Source organism: Cryptotermes secundus, unplaced genomic scaffold (assembly GCF_002891405.2).
Source record: "Cryptotermes secundus unplaced genomic scaffold, Csec_1.0 scaffold964, whole genome shotgun sequence".
Taxonomy (NCBI): domain Eukaryota; kingdom Metazoa; phylum Arthropoda; class Insecta; order Blattodea; family Kalotermitidae; genus Cryptotermes; species Cryptotermes secundus.
In genome coordinates this window covers 71,702-92,511 of record NW_019725428.1, presented here as the reverse complement: position 1 = coordinate 92,511, position 20,810 = coordinate 71,702, and the positions used below count along the sequence as shown (strand labels likewise).

Below are 20,810 nucleotides of genomic sequence, written 5' to 3'. Positions count from 1 at the left end.
CAGCCGTGGGGATTCGTTGCGCTGACCACGTGACACCCTCTATCCGCTAAAGTTGTCACTAACTTCGCCGACAAGAGGCGGTCGCTCGGTCGGTATAGTTCGCTTATGGACTAAAGCCAAGGAGTACTTTTGCGTGTCTTTATGTGTATTTTTCTTATTGTTATTAGGCAACGGCCCGATTAAATGGTTCCCGCGGCAAAGAATACAGACAACAACGAGATTTTTAAACGAGTTGTTTTCTATGCTGTCCGTGTCGTATCAAAGACAAGTATGCCATTAGTTTTTTCAAGAACATCCTCTTTGTTCATATTCTAGTATCCTTTCTGGAAGCCTGTCAGAGTCAGGATGCAAATATAGGATGCGTATCCTACAGGCTCTCCTACTGAATCGTGAACCTCGCATCCCACCAGCAGGAGTAGTTTCTCTTACTAGAGTGGGATAAACTGTTCAACCAGTTACTCCATCTGGTATGCATGCAGCATACCTCGTTGTCACTGAAGAGATTCTGACGCCCGAGTTACAGAGAGAAATCAGTCCCTACATGCGAGCTAAAGGAAATGCTGCCCCATTTGGAGGCGTAGTGGCAGCAGGCATCTCACTGGATTGCCGCTGTGGCTAGCAAGAAACTGGTGAAACTTTCATTTCATTTCGACGTGTTACACAGAGAATTGTATAATGAAACTAACGAAGTCTGTCATGTCATTTTAATGAGAGCACTGACAAGCAAATGTAGCCCTCCGTATTATCGAAGTATTTCATGTCATGTTGAAAAAGCTCAGTAAATTAAAGAATTTCCTTACTTCCAGAGGGAGATTCGAAACGTAGTCTTAGGAATCAGAAGCATATTCCTGGTCTGTCTTGTTTCGACTACTAAGTAATATACGCCATAATCAATTCTCTCACTTTGTCTATAACAGGTCTTCTTCTTCTGTTCCTGTTGCTCCCACTTGGAGCATAGGGCATCCGTAAAACGCTTCGTTTCACTTCAGTTTCTGAATTTCAGACAGTCGGTACGACGCCTTGAACGGGAGATCAGCCCGTCGCAAGGCCGATACCTACACAGGGCAACAGAAACAGAATAAACACAGATAGACATCCACGCTTTCAGTGGGATTCGAACCCATGATTCCAAAGTTCGAGAGGGCGAAGTGTTTCATGCCTTAAGACACGCGGCCACTGTGATCAGCCTATAACTGGTACAACTACCAAAAAGATGACGCTGACATAATTTTTACTTTTATTCTTGTATGTGTACAAGACATACGAAAGTACATATCGCTTCTTACGGAATTTGAAATAACAGATTTTTAAAATAATAATTAATTTCTATTCACATTTTATAACAGACAAAACATTCGACTATCATCGTCTAGAGATGGAAAGCTCGACTAATTGGTAATTCGTTGAGTAATGGGATTTATGGGAGAACTAAGCTCTATGTATTGAGATTTGAGTCTCCTCCCATGGGTCGCATCCATGGGGAAACAAACCGAACGAGTAACCAGTCGATAAAGCCAGTACGAGAATGATAACTCGATCACTTTCTTAGGTAGTACAGATTTATTCATTTCAACACACGGAATATGCATTATAATTTACAGAGTAGTAACCGGCGAGATGTGATTAGTTACTATAGGATTCTGACGATGGTGTATAACACACAGATATATTGGGTTTTTGGACTTTATCCATCGTCCTGGTTTTTATTAGTTATCTTAAAAACCAGGACGATGGATGAAGTCCAAAAACCCAATATATCGGCGAGATGTGATGTTTTAGTAACGTAGAAAGGCAAGCGAAGTCACGAAGTTTACAAAATAAAGCTCTATACAAAAAGCAAACTCTGTGGCTTCAGTCCTCAAGCGAACTATACCGACTGAGCGACCGCAGCTTGTCGGGGAAGTTAGTGCCAACTTTAGCGAATAGAGAGCGTCACATGGTCAGCGCAACAAATCCCCACAGACGTAATCTCGGTTTTCTAGTGGTGTAAATTCTAGAGTGGCTATTAGGCAAGTCTTTCGAAACTATAAATAAATTCTTTCGAGGTGGCTTGCACCAGCGACGCGTCATTTTTCGAAAACCGTGTGATCCTATAAGGACAAAGGCTGCTAAACATCTTTCATCGGAAATTGGCTTATTCCAACAGGGCTCCCACACTCTTGCGTAGAAGGCAACAAAAATTATTTTCAGGTAAGCAAAAACTACATCATATCTAACAACGTTCATTTCACATCTGTTTGTTATAAGATTCTCATCTGGACTCGGGTCTGCTTAACAGCTTATTAATGGCCTCTTTTAAGGATTTTTGGCACCAAATTTCTATATGAAATTTAAGTTTCAAGAGATAATATAGCGACTTCCGCCTAAGAGAAGTAACATAATATTCCTTTAATTCCAATCATTTCGGTAACTCAAAACGTGGATAAAATTAGTAGAGTAGAAATAAATTACTTTCGCTAACAATATTTATCAAAACAAATTAAATCAGATGAAATGAATTCTATTAACTTGGCCTGTAATATTGAGAACCTACAATTTTCATTTCATGTTTAAATTAAATTCCGAAAACATACAAAAAACGAGACACGACTGAAAAATATACGCTCTATTTTGGCTCAGAATTCAGTAGTGCACAAATTGAGACACGATAGAAATATTTTTGACAGATTTACCTTAAGCACTATCATAATTAATTTAAAAATTAGTTTTCTTTCATGCTGCCAAAACCTTTATAAATGGTATTATAAATAATTTAAATGATATTGCCGAATAAGTGCTCTGACCTACACGGACGCGCAACCCATTTCACACATAGTGACGATCGCATGATTATCTTCCGGAAGTTTCATTTCAATCAATATATTAAGAGTGATCTCAAACTAACCTTGTCACTGGTCCGTATCCCGAGTCAGATTAATCCAATCTACAATCTCAAATCTTATTTATTTAAAAATTATTTTAATATTTTCTTCCATCAGGGCACTCTGTAACACAGTTGCTTGAGGCACTGTGTTACAAGCCGGAAGGTCGCGGGTTAGATTCCTGATGTCACTGGATCTTTCAATTTACCTAATCCTTCCAGCCGCACTATGATCCTGGGTCGACTCAACCTCTAACACAAATGAGTACCAGGAATCTTTCTGGAGAGTAAAGTGCGGCCGGAGCGTAAGGCCGACATCACCGCCATCTGTGACCCGATTGTCCAGAAAATATATGGGAGCCTCGCCGTCTCACAACCTTATGGGCCTTCATGGCCTGTTATAGGAATAGCTTTATTTTTTATTATCTTCCCATGCAAATACTGGTATTCTATGACGTTTCTTTCATTCAGATATTTGATCGGAATTGCGTTATACAGTTTCCCACGAAACCAACTCTGTTTCACGCGATTATATTATATTGGGCACTATATAGTAATTAGAGTTCCACTATCAAATTCAATATATTCGAAACCACATATAATTCACAAGGGGTTTTGTAAAATGTAATTAAATGCATTGTATAAGAGACCTTCCCAAGTAGAACCCCCGCTTGCCCGGGCTCTCTCTGCCAATGTGGGATGTTATTTGCTATGGTTTAATGCTCTTAAGCTTCCACTACCCCAGCATAATGAATATCTGAGGAAAGTGGATTATAAACTGAAGATTAATGGCTTCTGAGATGTGACGCCGTGTAGTCTGGTAAAAGGATAGACACATTTGAGAGGAATCTGTTGCCTCTATCTTCAGGGTGCCCTGAATCACACGGTGTTCCACCCCGCATGACAGAAATCTTCATATGTACCGCCTTAAGAACCTAAACATTACGTAAAACACAAATTGACAGAAAAGTAAGAAATGAGATCGCGGCTTATTTCAGGTTCAGCAGACGTATGAAGTAGTTACTGAAATCCTTATACGTTGGTATTTGTCAAGATTCCTACTGTGGAAACTTCTTCCGCACTTTGCTATCAAAATATTCATGGAACCTTAAACAAAATTTAGAAGTTAGGATTCTCACTTCAATGTGGCTGTTCTGAAGTAGACAAGATATTCATTTGTTTCCATGCGCAGTATCTTACCCTTCAAATATTAAAATATACTTCTCAAAATATTGTGGCGTATTTGCTCAAAGCAAGGACTGTGGCGGCAGAGAAACGGTATTGCTAGGTAACGGCCAGTACACAAACAGGAGGAAGGCATCATGTACGTTATGACGTCAAGCAGTAATAGAAGTGGCGCTGCAAGAGGCGTTCTCTATGGAACCGCGCCCCTCTCGTTATGCAACTGAGCGGTAAACACATCTCTGTAGCAGTGAATCAATATGCGACAACAGAGGAAGCGATGTTTTCTGTGGGTCTGCTCCAAGGTTATATATCGAGGATCTCACGCAGCTACAGAGAGAATTGAGTCTAATCCGGGAGTTAGCAGTTGCAGCAGAGAAATATGAGAGTAGGCAGTTGAAGGCGATTAAGAAATGACTAAAAAAGAAATTAGTCTATGCAAAGAAGGCTTCGAGTGAGATTTGAAGTTATAGTGAGACTGATACCAATCCACTTCCAGGAAACGGCTAGTGGAGAATGTAATAGAGACTGAGGACACTAGTGTGTAAGTGACCTGTAAAGTATGGGACTAGCGATAGCGCTCTAATTACCTGTACTTACGAGTAAAGTATATAAGGTGTCAATAAATACAATCATCCAATCCAAAACCCCGTCTTCAGTCACACCTCTAATACGTTGCAATATATCCACAACAAATACGACGAAAAAAGAAAAGCAAAAGTATCCCTGTAACAGGCCGTGGGGGACCCATAGGGTTGTTAGACTTCGAGGCTTCCACATTTTCTAGAAAATCGGCTCGCAAATGGCGGTAAGGTTGTCAGCCTTAAGAGCAGGCTGCCCTTTATTCTAGGAAGATTCCTGGTACTCATTTATGTAAAAGGCTGAGTCAACCCCAGGGCCACAGTGCAGCTGGAAAGATTAGGTCAACTGAAAAATCCAGTGAAATTATCGGCAATCGAACCCGCGACTTTCCGGCTTGTAGCATAGTGCCTCAACTAACTATGCTACCGCTTGTCCCTAATAAACACGACGGTAATTCCATGATGTACCAAACAGGAATTGGTAACTTTTTAATGATTAAAATGTATTTAAACTCTAAAGAGAGAACACCGGTTACATTAAATCCCACGTATTTCAAATTCGTCTAAATAATATTTAAAATTTAATTTCTCATATAAGAGAAAACCGACATTCCAATATATAGAAGAACCGGGTAGTGACGTAGGGAAATAATCACTGAACATTCTGCGAATCATACGAAACAAACAAAAACATTCAAGGAGAAAGAGCAAAGTTTTCTAATTTTGCAGGCAAGTAGTACATAGGACAGTAACCACTGTGACTTGAACAGATCAGATATCCTAGCGTTCTTCATTTAAACAAGGGCTAATAATTTTCGACTAACCAACTGTTATGAAAACAAAACTTCACAACCGTTTTAACAGAAATACACAACCGTACTTCATCCTCTGCCAGTTTAATTCAGATTACTCCTCTAATTTCAATTTTAATATTATTTTCCTCATCAAAAACAACATCTCGAACAGGGCCCAATTCCTTGCGATTTGGAATGCGCAACATGGATGTGTTTCATGCTTGATCCATGCGTGACACATATCTTGGCCCGAAGAAGGCCATCCTAAGAGATTTCCTTGGTTTTATTCGTACGTATTGAGAAATTTCAGTTTTGTATTTTGCAACACACAATGATCACTTCATAGTACACAATTCAGCATTAATTAGACAATAGGTTGATCTAAAATCTCTTAGACTTGTATTCGGCACATACTGGGTTCGAAACCCGATGGTATTAGCAGCTATTCTTATTGAGAATTTTCATGTTCTTCTTAGTCCTTCCAAGGGGAATTCCGGGATTGCTTAGATCAGAACCGGGTTCTTTCAAATTCTCCCTAGTTCATGTATTTGTAGCGTCCCAACATCCGATGCTATATAGTCTCAACACGGAAACAGTCAACAGAAGGACCATGAAACCATTCAAGGGAGGATGATATGTGTAACTGAAAAAGCGTGTTTGTAACTATGAAACAGACTCATGATCATGTCTTGAACAGAATCAGCCCTTTCTGAGGGACCCAACTGAGTAGGTGTCCCCATATCTGAGGAGCCGATGATGTCCAGCCCCTGAAAGATTATTTTCTGATATACATGGCAATGGACAAAATCTAGAAAACGACTAACAATGAACTCAGTCCTTTAAGCCTACCTTATTTATTTTGAAAGAACAAATTCTGTGAAGAACTAATCTCTTACTTTCCTTTGACACGAAAGTGACCGCATGGAAAATGCCGCCTCTAACAGTTCTTTCTTGCTATTGAAATGTCTTAACCAAGTTTTTATGTATTAACGATAAGGGGACACACAGAGAGAACAGGCATACGTGTTCAATAATTCTTCTATTGTTGTCTTTATTTGTCGCCGTGGGAACGTTTTTACCGAGCCCTTGGCTAGCAACAAAAGGAGACACACAGATGCACACACTCATGGAAGGGATTTATGAAGTGCGCCAAGGAGATGGACGCAAGTGCCATGACATAGAGTACGGTCGCATTTCTTGCCAGGATTCATTCCTGAAAACCTCGCATAATTCAAACGCTGAGCATAAAATGAGACATTATCAACATTTCTTATATCGCACTATTTCAAATTCGTACAAAGTGCTACCGCACACTACATACCAAATTTTATATAGATTGGTTCAGGCATTCAAAAGTTAATATGAGAGAGACACACAGGCACACAGAAAGGAAGACAGCACGGAGATCACATAAGCCTACCTTAGGCAAGTAGACAAAACATGAAAGGTAGCTCATGAGATCACATTCGGGTCTGTGTGCTTTTCCCTTACTTCTTTTATGATAGGAGATTATTTTACTCTGTGTGTTTGTGTGTCCTCCCAATATTTTTTTTGTTATCTATGCGGTTCGTATCTTATAAAAGTAAAATAAAGCAGGCTATTAGTTCTTCCCAGAATTAATGCTTATTTATTAATACAAATTGCTAAGCAAAGCGTGCAATTTGTGGACCTCCACCTTATGTAACCTCTTTCATTTTCTAGTGACTTCAAGGGACTATGGGGAACATAATAAATTGTCTGTATATTTTGTAGACTAGCGCTGTAAGCTTCCTAAATTAGAGGCAAATAAAGCTATGAAGTTGCATCAATAAATCAATAATGCCATTCTATGCACTGTCTGAAGTACGAACGTCGTGTTTATTTTATTTGCGAAATAATTGGTTATTTTGGCTTATAAGAATAAAATGTAATGATAAAAAGTAGAGATAAAGCTATCCCTGTAACAGGCCATGAAGGTCCATATGGTTGTCAAACGTCGAGGCTCCAACATTTTCTAGAAAATCGGCTCACAGATGGCAATGAAGTTGTCAGCCGCGCTTTACTCCAAGGAGATTCCTGGTAATCATCACTGTTAAAGTCTCAGTCGACCCCAGCACCACAGTGCGGCTGGAAGGATTAGGTAAACTGAAGAAATCCAATAACCTCATCGGGAATCGAACCCATGACCTTCCGGCTTGTAGTATAGTGCCTCAACCAACTACGCTACCGCGTGCCCTAACACGCTATTGGTACGGCATTTAAAGTTATAGCATATGCAGAAATCTTTTTAAAAACAGAATGTTAAGGCACATTATATCTATATTGTTCGACGAAATAATTTAATAAAATATGTAATGCTACACAGAAATTTAACTTCTTACAAAATGTGAAAACCTATGGGATTGAACCCGGGCCGCCACTGTGGGAAGCCGGCGACTAACAGCTTGAGCTATGGCAAGGCCCAAAACTGAGTTCAAATCCAGATTGGAGCATTGACACATTCTTGTGGTTTCTTCATAGATCTCTGTTGTGTTGTGTACACAGGGGCCTTGCGACGGGCTGATACCCCTCTAAGGGCATCTGCAAGGTGTCTATAAACAATATTTCGAAAAGCGGAAAGTTTTGGACAGGACTTGTTTCTTGTATCGGACAAGAAGGGGGCAACAAGCAAACTTCAGCCTCTTATGGTTACGACCTTACAGACTGTGACGCCTTGCAGACTGATAAATAAGTACAAAGGTTCGAAGGAACCTGACTTTCTCCTCTAAGTACTGGAAGTCCTGGAAGCAGGTACATGTGAAACCTTCATAACCATCTACGAGGTTACGCAACATCACAATTCAGAAGGCTTACAGAGAGATCCTGAAATCTCATCTTCCATTTGTGATATAAGCCACTTCTCTTATGTCCAGATACACGTATAATTAACGCACACTAACTTCTTGGAGCTGAGTTCTTCTTGAGAAGCCACCGATTTTGCAGTTAATCAAGAACTTCTCAACATGTAATTGAGCCCGCAAGTTAATTACCATATTTACAAAAGCCCTCCGCTAGTCCCTATCCTGGGCCAGAATGATCCAGCCGACACCACCAAATCCAATATAATATCCATTTTAATATTATACAACCACGTACGTCTCGTCCTTCTTACTTATTTATTTATTTCCTTCTGATTTCCCACCATTATCCTACATGCATTCCTCTTCTCTCTCCCATTCGTGCTACATGCCCTGCCCATCTTATCCATCTTGACTTTATCATTCTAATTATACTTGGCGAAGAGTACAAGTTATGAAGCTCCTCATCATGCAGTTTTCTCCCAACTCCCATAACTTCATCTCTCTTCGGTCCAAATATTTTCACCACTAACGCACATATGCCTCTGCACTAACTTTTCCCTTCTTCAATCTAATTGTTCAAACATTCGTTAACGATACATAACTGATATAAGTCGAAATTATATGACCTGCAACTAATGCACACGTGTAGAAGCATGTCGTCATAGGAAAATACACTTGGTTATGTATAAAGCTGTAGTTGTGCTGACAAGAATAAATAGCGCCGAACTATACAAATCGAAGTATGTGAATGCCACGTTACTAATTTCAAATTACACACAAATGATTCTTTCGACATTTCTCTGATGTGTGTCGGAATATACCTGTAGACTGATGAAAAGACTTGATAGCTGGAAGTTCCGTCGTTCGAATCTCATTCGGGAGACATCCGACACAGATGTTTTTCCTTCATACCCTCATCCCCAAGATCCAATTACTAATCATATGCTACAGCTGTTTCCTTCCATAATTTAAAAACTTATCCAGAATCATTCCATATAATTCAATGCAATATAAAAAATATAGGTAGTTAAAATGTGGCTTTGCATAACTAAAGAATGCATGAAATCTCCTCTGAAATGTATACAAATAAACAAAAATCTGGCTATTATTTGGATACCTTTAATATTTTTAAGTTTTCTTTAAGTAAAATGTTCAGGAAACTTGATCCGTTTCGATTTTCATGTGTAAGGAAGAAAAGTTTTCTGTCTAGACGGACCAGTTAGAAAAAGTTCCCGTTTCAACGCAACAGAATCAATGCAAGTCATGAAATTTCGTTAAAAAGTCAAAGACTCCACCTGCAGATTATATAACAGATAAAAAGCAAACAGAATTACTATTTGGGGCACTCTCCGTCATTTCGAGTTTTCTTTAAATTTATTTCGGGAAACTCAAGCCGTTTCGGTCACAATGTACGAGGAAGGAAGGTTGTGCACTCAGTTGCGCCTGTCTGAAAGAGCTTTGTTTGTTTATAAGACACCGAAAGCAGCTCTAAATGGAGTCAATATTAATGTTAATGCCAAATAAAATCAGGGAGACATTAAGGATAAAAAAATTGATGGTAAGAAATGAGGTTCCAAAGAATTATATTTCAGAAACTCAATATTAAGGATTGTGTCCGTCATAACCATGTTCAGTAGCATATCATCGTCAGAAATATATGAATTTTACTCATTTAGTGATCTTGAAGCTTCCTCGAAATTTATTTGTACATCTTTCCTCTCCAAAATACAGAAGTTCATAAAATGAATCTGTCCATTTGGTCCTTTCATTTTTTTGAATTTATTGGTTTAACTGAATTCGAACTAGAGGCAAAATTACCCTATCAATTTTCGGTGAAATGGGGCTCAACTCCCTAACATTCATTACAGGCTATAAAATCGAATAAGCAAGCCTACGCCTAAAGTCGACTTCGCTCTCAGAAAATACTTCATTCTACTGTGAAATTTATTCAGAATATCTGAAAGATCGTTCAAAATTTCAAAAGCTGTACATAAATCCGTTTAATGGAGATCCTGCATCGCTGTTCACCAATTCTTCCACTACGAGAGAAATGTTACATAGAGATACACTGCAACGAAATATTTACTTAGTTACTTACTCATGGAGTTGAGCCCTTCTTGGGGAGCCGCCAATTCTGCAGCTACTCAAGAATTTCCCAGCATTTTATGGAGCCCGAAGGTTCGTTACTGTGTCCACGAGAGCCCTCCACTGGTCCATATCCTGAGCCAGATCAATCCAATCCATACCATCCTATCCTATCTCTCTATGATCCATTTTAATATTGTCCACCCTCCTACGTCTTGGTCTTTCCGGTGGTCTCTTTCCTTCTGGCTTTCCCACCAATATCCTATGTACATACCTGGTCCTCATTCGTGCTACATGACCTGCCCACCTCATCCTCTTTGACTTGATCACTCTAATTGTACTTGGAGAACAGTACAAATTATGAAGCTCCTCATTATGCAGTTTTCTCAAACCTCCTGTCACTTCATCTCTCTTTGGTCCAAATATTCTCAACACCTTATTCTCAAACTGCCTCAGTCTATGTTTGCAACGAAATATTATGATTATGTTCTTATGGGTTAAGATACCGCTCTGTCTTGTAGATTGCCTACCGACGTTTCAGAGGAACCTATTCTCCCAATTTTTAGGTAATAATACAGATTGTCCCTCTATAGTGAAGATGAAAGAAGCGGGTGCATTTACTAATGTTGGTAACGATCTACAAGACTAAACGGCAGCAAACAGCAGGTTTGTATAGTGGTAACGCTTTAGAAGTGCATCTGAGCGATGCTCAGAAACGACTATGGCTGTCCTAATTGATATTTTTCTTGTTATTTTTTATCCAGTCAAATTCCATGATTGCACCCCGATTAGGCCACCACTACTTCCTTCCAAAACATTTCAAATTCATTATTCACCTCTCGTTCCAATATTGGACACTATACCGTAGAAGATAAGAACAGCTTCGTAAAATGTACCTCAAAAGTGCAGAGTCACGTCTCAGGGGACATTCATCTTCATAATCAACTAAATCATAACCTCACAATTCACACGTAAATATAGGGGTTGCAATTTGAACTGCTATGCAAGATATAAATCCGTGGGTATGGATATTTCATTTTACTTCATTGAGCTTACTACTGTTGTGGCTGACACTATCTGTCTAAGGCTCTGTACAGTTCTTTGTTGGATCTTGTCCGCTTTTTCACTTTCCTAATCTTCTACACAGTCTCTATGTCGCATTGGATGGGGGATCAGTCCAACGCACGGCCGCTACCTGCACACAGGAAAGCACAAACACAGAATAAACGCACACAGAGATCCATGTCTGAAGTAGGATTCGAACTCACAATCCCAGTGTTTGAGCGGGCAAATAAAGTTAGACCGCGCGGCCACTGTGACGGGCGGTGGTTGACACCGTTTAATGTTTGGGAGGTTCTTTCTTGACATGGCGACACAGTGACTTTATGCGTTTTCTTTTGTTTTATACCAGTCCATCTATACAATGTAGTTGCAGAAAATTGGGACAAGATGGCTTCTTTCCCCATTTTATAATTCGTCGGTATGTACTTATATGCCTACAGTTGACAAACAGCCGGTATATATCCCTAGAAACTTTAATATTTTCCATCAATACGAACATATTCAGTATCAAGAATGCTCAGGTTACATATTTTGGTACTGTATCTTCTGAAATGCAGCCATGATATAAGTTTCATATTCCGAGAACATGTTATAAAATCTTATCCTAATCATTAACTTTAAAACTATCATATGTGAACATACCTTAGATTCAAATGTTCTTGAGGAGCTAACAGGATGGCGATCTGATGACTCAGTCCATGTCATCGTTGGGCATTTTTATATATATAAGTAGGTTTCAGATTATCTTAAACTGTTCAAGTGCGGCACATGTTGATCGGCGTGACAAGAGTCATAATTTACGAAAATTTAATATTTCACATTACACTCTTAATTGTCTAATCACCAATCACCGTGATCCCGGTAGCTAATTATGCGTCACGATAAGGAGCCCCATACTGCGACAACCTCTCCCCATACGACCAATCTGGGTGGAAGTAGCGCTCCTACTGAGCAGTGATAGCAACGCGAGTCCTCTCACTGCCTCTCACCACGCGGAGTATACAACTGATCCCCGCGTTCTCCGTCGGACCGGCGCGCTTAGGACCACTGCCCACGAAGGCACATTTGTCCAGCCTCTGTTCTTTCGAGATCAGGTACACTGAGATTTATAGCGAAAGCTTTAAATTCGGACAGTTTCTATTTTTCGGTAAAATGTAAGAGGTAATACAACTTGGGAGTTTTCAAGAAAAACAGAAAGTAAGTAGAGTTAGAATTGATGGAAGGGTACAGTCTTCTCGACTGTAGCGCGATGTAATTCAGTTAAGTCCTCCGACGTTTCGGATGAACGTATCATGCCCACATGGATTGTAGAAGAAAAATTCAGACCAATAACAAGCATGAAAAGGGCGCAGGGTTATAACGCAAAAATTGTACTCCTCATAGTCACGACTTCGAGATCATCAAATGTAACTTAGAAATGATTTGCTATATGCAATAAAGGTAAAGTTGTACTTGTGCTTAACTAATTAAGTACTACGCCATGATGGCTTACGGAGAAGTGAATTTATAGGTCCAGGTTTTCTTGACCTCGGCACTAGTGGGAAGTGAGCGGCGAGTTTCACGCTCCTGCTGTTATACCCCCGGGAAAAGTGTCCCCGGTACATATTGGATAGGAGACTGGGTGGGCCCCAGAGCCGGTCTGAACGAGATGGAGAAGAGAAAATGACCCCACCGGGACTCGAACTCCCACCCCTCGGTCGTCCAGCCCGCAGCTAATCGTTATACCGACTACGCTATCCCGACTCATCTCTATATCTATACTTGGTCACGTGTCCGGGGTTCCATGACCAATCACAGTGGATTTTGGATTTGATGGTTAGTTTTATTGGACGTTGCTCTCACAGTTACTCTGTTGTAACAGTTCACACATTCAGCTCCTGGATACTCCCTCACGGTTGTCTGCTTTTTGTACTTCTGGGCTTCTGTATTTCACTCGTATTCTGTTCTTCGTCTTCCGTGTCTCTCGCTTCTTGCTTCTGGCTTCTGAACTGGTCTCCATTTATATCTGCTAGGCGGCGGTAGCATAGTTGGTTGAGGAGCTATGCTACAAGTCGGAAGGTCGCGGGTTCAAATCCCGATGAGATTATTGGATTTTTTTCAATAGACCTAATCCTTCCCGCCACACTATGGCCCTGGGGTCGACTCAGTCTCAAACGGAAATGTATACCAGGAATTAATTAAATAATTTTCCTGGGGAGTAAAGCGCGACCGGCGCTTAAGACTGATAACCTTACCGCCGATTGTCTAGAAAATGTGTGACCCTCAACATCTCACAAACCTATGGGCCTCTACGGCCTGTTACAGGGATAGCTTTAATTTTTTTTTCTACTTTTTAGGCCGCTGGGCTAGCAAGCACCTCCTTGAACAGTTTTGGTTTTCTTTTCTGTGGTAATGGTCTATTTATGTACGCGCTGTCGCGTGAACGTGTTCACAATTGTCACCCAGACAACGATGTATTCACTGTTCTTATTGAAGCAGACAGGTGACTACCGAGCCGTTGTCTAACAATGGATGCCCGCTCTGACTCTGATATTCTGGCTTTTAACCGGCACGTCATATTATACATATATGTATATAGCTATCTACATACTTCAAACAGCAGGCACTAAATTAATTCTCTCAATCTGCTGAACTTTACAAAGATTTGACTTCATGAAGATGCAAATCAATTCTCCTTGTACTTTTCTTCGCAAATGATCCTTTGGAAGTCAGAAGAAAAAAAGTAAATTGAAAATAGACCCTAAGGAAATACGATTTCGTATTTTTTTTTCATTGGCGTTACAGCCCTCATTTCGGCCTAGGCCTACCTCCATGAAATCCTCCGTTTCACTTCGGTTTTACTTGATCTGAGACATACGGTAGGACTCCTTGGGCGGGTGATCAGCTCGTCGCAAGGCCTCTACCCGTACACAAACACAGAAAAACGCACACAAACATCCATGCCCTGAGTGGGTGTCAAACCCATGATCCCGGCTTCCGAGCGAGTGAAGACAGTGCATTCCCGATTTCGTAATTAGCCCTCGATTTAGCTGTCTCAGAATCCACGAGATTTGATGTTGACAACGTTATATTTTCGAGTTCTGATACAACAGTTATAGAGAGTGAGTTAATTATTCTGCTAGAGAGGTTTAATTATTTTCATATTTAATTAATTTTCGTCTTATTTAATTAATTTACTGGTTCACTGGTTTGTCAATCGTTTAATTGGAATTTACTAATTTGTCCTTCCCTGCTATAATCTGGATAGTGTCCTTGCATTATTTAAGTTCTGTTGAATATTTATTCCACTTTTGTTTAGTTACGTCTTTTGTTAGATATACAGGTACACTTATTGTTTTAGGTAAGAAAAAAACACGTAAATTGCGTTTATAAATCCGTCTCTTTGATAAATAAATTCTTCTTCTTCTTTTCTGTCTATGTCTTCGGCCTTGTTACAAATTCAGTATTAACTTCTGGAAGTACGAATATTTAAGACATCTGGTAGCGCTTCTCGAATGGGGGATTGGCACATCGCAAACCCTATAACCTTATACATACATAGGATATTAAAGAGGAAGAAGAGAAAACAATAATAATTATTATTCACTGTCTTTCTTAGGCACGCAATGCTTTTGGCAGTAAGAAGACTGTGTTCCCAAGTTCGAATCCCATGGGAATAGGAGTTTTCTCTTCTTCTTCTTCTCTTCTTCTTTCAAGAAAATTATAATTTTCTTGAAACGAAATGTTTAGCTCCCGATAATAGACCTACGTATGTTTTACATCGGTTGCGCTGGAATTACAAAATGTGGACCTCGGCACTGCTCAGTTCCCAGCAACGTGGTGTGTGTCCGTTTGTTTGAACAGTTCCCTCGTCTGTAACAGATACTTGCGGCTTGTGTATTTGCACAACTTATATCCGTGTGTTTACTCAATAAATGGGACACCACACTGTACATGATAGGCTGTAGGTTCACTATTGCTCCCTTGTATTTAATTAAGCGCAATCACTGCCTTGCAAGATCTTAGGAGAACAGTTGCCGCTAATTGAGGTATGGGTTCAATGCCAGAGAAGTCCATATGGAATTTCTGGCGGACGAATTGGCACTGGCGGCAGGTTTCTGCTCGATCACTTCGATTTTCCTCCGCTAATCATGAATTCACCAATATGCTAACCTAATCTATGATCATAGGCCAACATCCTAGACCTATTTGAAGCTGAAGCACCAAAGGCACTATCGTGTCACAATCCTAAAATCTATAAATTTCAGTGAAGCAAAGGGACAGCCATTGCTACCAAAATGATTTGTCTCATCCTCTGGCAATCATTTCTGCAGAAGAAATATTATTCTAAAGTTTGATTTTAGAGCACTTTACATGAACATACACAAACATAATACAAAGAAATTTGAACCTGGTTCATGTGTAGCAGCAAAACCATCTACCAGGTTACACCGTGTAACCTGGTAGATGGTTTTGCTGCTACACATGAACCAGGTTCAGAAAAAAATTAAGATTATTATAATAATCTTAATTTTTGCTACCGCGAAAACTTTAAATATCACGTAAGTAAGACATTCACGCTATTGATGATAAGAACTGACATCCTATATATGCTACGTTGAAAGCAACAAAATTCGTAAGATTTTTTTACAAAAAATATTTAGTAATATTAAAGGAATATACTGTTATGTGTATCATATACTAGAGACGGGGTTCGGATTGCTAATTGGATTTATTAACCACTTATAGATCGTAACTAAAAATAATTATTATACTATTGCTGATTTACACAATTTACAATCACTCCACACTAATCTTCTTAGCCTATTTCCACTAGTCTTCATTATCCTTTCTCTGGTAACGGATTTATAACATAGGAACTGTAAAAATCTCGCTAAATTACACAGTCCCAAAATCGATGTACTACAGCACATGTAACGTCACAGACTATGTCTTCTAATTCTTCTTCTGGCCACAATGCTTTTCCATTGGAGCTCAAGTCCAGTCAATTTCCATTCCCACATTTTCTCTCGGCACGGACCACGCACAGAAAACACAGCCCTCTATTGCTGCATGGTGCAGACCACACAGAAAATACGTTTCACATGTCAGACTGCGAGTTCACTGGTCCGTCGGCGGCGCTGGAAGTGGCGCGGACGACATAGAAAACGCAGCCTCATCTAATGTATCGTGTTGGACCGTGTTTACAGAGCTGTTGCCTGGAAACGAGTTGATCGAATCCGTTATAATATTTAATACTTAAATAATGAGTTACAGAAACCCCAATTTTTCGGTTATACACCCATGTAATGTAGACGAAGTGTTAAAATATGGTCTTCAATGTTGAATTCATGATTGTTGTCTCTGATAATTCGTAATTTCATGGATGCTCTAAGTACGCTATAGTCCCATGCAGTACCAGCCCTGAACAACTTTCCAATAAAGTACGCACAACTCAGTTGTTGCACCACGTATTGTCTGGCTAGTGTTGGTATTTAATATAAATTTAGTTTTTGCATCTTCTATAGCAATTTTATTAAATTCTTATGTTTTTCACTCAACTTTGTATACCTACAATTCATTCAATAATATTCAATATCAGAACAATTCAAAATACAAGTGTCAAAAGGTCTTCTAAACAATAATTTTTCATAAAATAACGATAGCTGACGACAGAGAGACTACTGTTAGCAAATGCGCCTATGGCAGAATTGTTACTGCCTGCAAACAATGCTTGCTGCGTCTGTTGGAGCAGTGCGTTTCTTTATTTTCAGGGAGCACCAAAATGATCTTATTGTAGCTGTAGAGTACGGGCTCAGACTGAAACGCTTCTAATTCACATTTGGAAGTATCTGTTGCAGAACTCAGCCGGAACACCGACTAACCTGAGATCTTTCGTGGTTTTCCTCAAAACTTTAAGATGAACGCCTAAAATAGGCCAGAACTACTTCCGTTCCACTTCTCCATTTCATCAATCATTTAATGCATTTCACCTTCGATTCTACATAGTCTAATTTATTGAGAGCGTCGTTAAATGAGTTTCTTCTTCTTTTTCGTCTATCTTGACGGATTGGAATCTCTGGCCTGTTCCCGCCCAAAATTAACTCTGAAATTATGAATCTTATTGGCAGTTGATAGGACTCCTTGGAAGAGGGATCAGCCTGTCGCAAGGCCGTTACCTACACAGGACAACACAAACACATAATAAAGGCAGGTAGACCTGCATGTCTTCATTAAGATTCGAACCCACGAAATTTCAGGCCTTAGATTGTGCGGCCACTATGATCAGCCTACAGAGAACCTATATACAGAAAGTACATATATATTGGATCTGTACATAAAATTGTATTCTGGTATTCGATCACAGTCATTAATGTTTTCTGTCCACATTAAGTATCATAATCTTATTAGAATTACCCGTATTTACATTCAATATTATTCAATCAATCTGAGCTATATCGGCGTGAGTAAGAAGTGGAATAGAAGGAAAGTTTCGGATATACAAGTAAATCAATGGCCAAACTCCGAATATGGGGCGGGGGGTTATACACAGAAAACGAAATCCAATGAATAACTGAATTAGTATGAGCGATATCAACGAGGTTTAAGGAACGGGTTGCCGTGTTCGGCCCGTTTCGCTAGCAGAGCGAAACTTTGTGCACAGTGTGGAGAGGAAATATTAAGAACGTTTGTCTTTCCTTGTGTTACTATCCGTTTTTAATCTTCACTCATTTCCTTGTAACTTCTCTTTCATCAATCCATACTCAATTTTTATCATGAAGTAATAAAACGATGCTGCAGCAGCTGTATGCAGAAAGTTCTTGGAAGAACTAATTGCCTACTTCCAGAGTCAGAGTCAGAGTCAGAGTCACTTTACGACTGGCGGTTTACCGCCAATCAGTTCGTCTTGGCGTCAGGCTCCTTGAGGCCTACGACCAGATATTTCTTTTTCCAAATGAACTCTTGCAGTAATAGTCCTTATGTGACATCATCTCTGACGAGAAGATGGGTCTGTCTCTTATGAATACAGACTTCCTTTCGTCAAGTGTATATTTCGCACATATAACATGTTATCGAAAACTCTTCCTTTTGCTTTACACACAAGTCCTCTGTCAGTACAGGCTTTCCAGAGCAGATCATGCCTAACTTACAGATATTATGCTACAATGAAAACTATTTCCCTTCCACTGCATATTGAATATTTGATACGACACGGACCGCATAGAAAACCTCACGTCAGTTCTTCTATTATTGCACATTCATTTCCGAGGGGAGTATATTTTCTGAGCCGTTGCCTAGAAATAGCAGTCTCTTCTGGCTTTAAGGCGTTCAGGGAGGCACGCAAAGTGCAAGGTAATCTCATAAGCCTCCTTCTCTTACTTCAGAATAAGGACATTAGGCTAAAAACAACAATGCATGGGAAGAAATCAACCAAGTGCTTGTAGGCGAGGCGTCGGAAGTCAACTCCACAGCTTCTCAAGTAATAAGTAGATTAAGTAAAGCTATCCACGTATCAGACCGTGAAGGCGCACAGGGTTATGAAACGTTGAGGGTCCCACATTATCTAGACAATCGGCTAAAAGATGGCGGTAAGGTTGTCAGCCTTACGCGCCGGCCGCGCTTTACTCCCCAGGAAAATTATTTTAATTAATTCCTGGTACTCATTTCTCTTAGAGGCTGAGTTCACCCCGGGGCCTAGTGCGGCTGGAAGGATTAGGTCAACTGAAAAAAAATCCAATGACCTCATCGGGACTTGAACCCCCGACCTTGCGGCTTGTAGCATAGCTCCTCAACCACTACGCTACCGCGTGCCCCCAAGTAATAAGTACTATTGTTATCGTTGAGGCTCGATCCCGTGTCTGGTCAAGTGGGATTTGTGGTGGACAAAGTGGCGCTGGGGCAGGTTTTCTCCGAGTACTTCGGTTTCCCCTGCCAATCTTCATTTGACCAATTGCTCCACAATCACCCTCACCTATCATCTGGGGCTGGTACAATAGGCCAGAAGTGGCTGCAGTACAAGGGACTTAGTCCCACCCCACTAGCATTAAAAATTATCGTTGAGGCTTGAACGGCAAATATATCTGATGATGCATCTGAAGCCCGTACAGAAGAAACATATGAGTCAACATGAAGCTCTGTGTTCACAAAGGTGACAGTAGCACTGAACTTGGCCCAATGCGAGTGTACCCTGTAGATTAGAAGTACGAGAGAAGAGCGAAAAATATATTCGGAGGAAGTTCTTGGATGCATGACTTTCTCCTTTCTAGTGCACTGTGTGTACACACCTTGAGGGGTAGAGGAGGAGAATGGGCGTTGTTCATAAAACTTCCGTCATGCGCAGTTTGGGTTTGCATATACCACACGCCTGTTGACTCTACCATTGTTTTAGGAAAGTTTCACTTTACTGGTAAACCGAGGTCTTTTATTTTTTAGGGATTTCCTTATTGTCGTGCGCATAAATGGATCACACAATTTTATAATTCTTAGAATCCCAGCTTAATAACATTGGATTTGAGGTTCTCACATCGTTGAATATCTTCTGATAGCGTTGTGCGTTAGAAGTTCACACATGTTTCGGAGGAACATACTGACACCATCATCAGAATTAGTTGTCTTTCGTGAATCTTGACTCGGGGACTACTTGCAATACTTTAAGTTTTACATGGATTCCCTCATTATTTCCAGGACAATGTCGGAAAATTACTTTCGGGGCAATTGCAAACTTTCCTTTTTTTATTTTCCCCCCTTTTCGCCCCCAATTTTAAATCATAGGGCTGATTTCTCAGTTTCACTGATGATTTTTATAGACTGTAGGACTCCTTGGCCGAGTGATCAGCTCGTCGCAAGGCCTCTACGTAAACACAGGAAAACACGAACAGACAATAAACGCATACACACACCAAACATCCATACCTTGAGTAGGATTCGAACCCACGATCCCTGCTTCAAAGCAAGCGAAGAAAATACATGCTTTAGACCGTTCGGCTACCGTGATCGGTTAAACTTTCCTTAATTTCAGTTTATCTCCTGCTCGTCAGTCGCAGTAATCATACAGTTCGACGTTAAATAATTTGTCTAATTTAAATAACGTTGTACATATTTGAAGAATAAACCCACACTATAATATATAAAAGAGTGTTAGAGCGCGAGAGATAGAGAATGCGAAGGAAAGGCAAAGTAAACAACGAAAAAAGAAATTGCGAAATTACTTGGAGTTGAGTCAGATTATTTGATTTAAAGTGACTGGAGAAATAAATTAAATTATGGTCTTCTGAAAATTTAAAAAAGTTCCAAAATATCTAAAGCATTTGTGACTCACGTACGTTGCTCTTAAAGAATGGCTTAATAAATATTGAAAGGTTTCGCAAATTTATAAAGGCCGAAAGTTTTAAATATTCTGAATATTTCCGAAAATATAGAAGAAAACTTTGTCAGAATCTACTGTACA

General features: G+C 39.9%; 1 protein-coding gene across 3 annotated transcripts in view; it reads right to left on the bottom strand.

The window, feature by feature from the left end:
* Positions 1-20,810, bottom strand: part of LOC111863423 (dipeptidase 1) — a 399,898-nt gene that overhangs the window by 372,999 nt on the left and 6,089 nt on the right. For 2 of the 3 annotated variants that reach the window (XM_023849742.2, XM_023849744.2), the window contains exon 1: positions 12,026-12,353. The exons of the other annotated variant lie outside the window; for it this stretch is intronic. The gene's annotated coding sequence lies outside the window, so the exon portion shown is untranslated. Of the gene's footprint in view, positions 1-12,025; positions 12,354-20,810 lie in introns of those variants that run through there. 3 annotated transcript variants of the gene reach the window in all.